The following is a 1,985-nucleotide window of genomic DNA, read 5'->3' as shown; positions in this document are numbered from 1 at the left end:
ATCCAGGGGTCCCCTGCGGCCTGTTAGGAACCGGGCTGTACAGCAGGAGGCGAGCTGCGAGCTGAAATGTCATCTGTATTTGCCGCTGCTCCCCAGCTCTAGCTTCACTGCCTCTGCTCCGCCTGGGATCATCAGGCTTTAGATTTTCATCGGAGAACCGTCCCTGGTGCCAAAAAGGTTGCTCTAATCCACCTCCCAAACCCAGGTCTAGCCAGAACAGCAGACCAGATTTCCAATCCTGTCTACCACAGCCTCGCCCAGGAAGACCCCAACAACTTCCAAGGAAAAAAGAGACTGCCAGTCCAAGAAAACTTTAAATACCCTGGAATAGAAGCCTTTGGGCTGCGGACTTAGGAGAGGCCAGACCTGAAAAGGCGACTAGAGGGCAGAGAGAACCCCCAGACCCCCACGCTCCCCACGCTCCCCACGCCCCCCACGCTCCCCATGCTCCAGAGGAGCTGCCGCCCACCACGGACGTCCGGGCCGCACTTGCAGGAATCAACATGGCCTCCAAATCACCTTCACCTTGGCAGAGGGAAAGGATGGACCCAGCAAGACCCAAACAAGACCCACGTGCAGGGGCAGGGCCGCAGCGGGGACGTCACGGCGCGCGCGTGCGCGAAGGAGATCGCGCCGGCGTCCCCCGCCCCCCCTCCCCGCTTTGGGAGCCGTAAAGCGCGGAAGGTCGTGGTCCCCGGCTTCCCCGAGCTCTGCTCTCTCCGCCCCGAAACCCCCATTCCCGTCCCCGCCCTTCGGGATCCTAGGATCCGGGGCAACTGTGACTCTTAGGGCAGCGCGGGTGCTTCTGCCGGGTGTCGCTGAGCGCGGAGCCCTTGGGGGCCCATGAGGTAAGGAGACGACTGCGGGACAGCTGTGGCGTCCCGGTCCGCGCGGGCCTGGGCGCCCGGTGAACCCCAAGCGCCCCCTCTTTCGGCTTTGGTCTCGCTCAGAGGTGGTCCCGGCCGCCCCTCCTTTCCCGTCGGTTCTGCCTCGCCTTCCCGGGAAGGCGCGTCCCGGTGCCAGGACTCCAGTGGCCCGGGCCGAGAGTGGGTCCGCCTCTCGCGGCTGTGCCCTGTCCCGCGGAGGAGGTTCGTTCCTTGGGGATCCCTGCCCAGCTGCCGCGCCCTGGGTCTTCCAGGCGCCCGCCGCTCTGCGCCGAAGCCCAGGGCGCCCGGGGTGACCTCGCTTCTGGCTCCCCGCCTCGGGCTTGCACAGCCCCGCACTGCAGATGAGGCTTGTCTAGCCCGGTCTTCCTCCTCTGCAGGTGAGACGTGCGGTCCACCTGTGCTTTTCTAACTAGCGGGTCTGCTGCAGAATCCGGCGGTGTTTCCAGTACCTGGAAACACCTAGGCTAGGACAGTGAGCTTTCTTCTTAACGTTTGTCGCTTTGGGTGTGATGTGAATGATGCTCAGATTTGAGCCGGAATCTTCAAGTCCATTTTGCGTATTCATGCAAGCATGACACGCGGGGATGCGGGGTGGGGGTGGGGAAAGCCAGGCACAAGGGCACGCTTTTCCAGTGCTAGAGATTAATAAAAATTTCTTAAACTTGCCTCATCACCTAGTACACTTGACAAATTCAGCACCCAGCAGGACCAACAGGATCAGAATCTCCAGAGAGGGAGCCTGAGAATGCATCGTTCTTAAAGAAGTGTTCCAGGTGGCTCTTAAGCAGAAGTATTGTGGGAAATGTTCTCGTAATCTGTCTGCACTCGCCCAGTATTCCCCGGGCCCAGCAGCCCACGTGTACACGACGCTGTACCCACAGAGGGAAAGGTCCGGGACTTCCAGCTGTCTTCTTGCCCTTGTTGGTGTAAGCAGATCTGAGCATAACCAGCGCCAGTTTTGAGGTTGTTTACCAGAACTTATTCTTCTTAGCAGAGATTATACAGTCATTTTATTTTATTTTTTCCAAATAAAATTCATTTTGAACCGTTATGTGTTTTATTTCTTGGTCTTTGACATCTTCAGTTTCTTCTCTACTG

The 1,985-nt window shown here is 58.8% G+C and overlaps 1 long non-coding RNA gene across 2 annotated transcripts; it reads left to right on the top strand.

Moving 5' to 3' along the window:
- The first annotated feature begins 589 nt into the window (after positions 1-589).
- Positions 590-1,936, top strand: LOC111731500. Of its 2 annotated transcripts, none has more exons than XR_002777168.1 (2): positions 590-1,264; positions 1,566-1,936. It is a non-coding gene; the product is annotated as an uncharacterized LOC111731500 (long non-coding RNA). The 2 variants fall into 2 exon arrangements; XR_002777169.1 differs by having other exon boundaries at positions 633-848.
- Positions 1,937-1,985: the final 49 nt, after the last annotated feature.

This window comes from Pteropus vampyrus, unplaced genomic scaffold (genome assembly GCF_000151845.1).
Source record: "Pteropus vampyrus isolate Shadow unplaced genomic scaffold, Pvam_2.0 Scaffold379, whole genome shotgun sequence".
NCBI lineage: Eukaryota > Metazoa > Chordata > Mammalia > Chiroptera > Pteropodidae > Pteropus > Pteropus vampyrus.
This window is presented reverse-complemented; position numbering and strand designations above follow the sequence as displayed.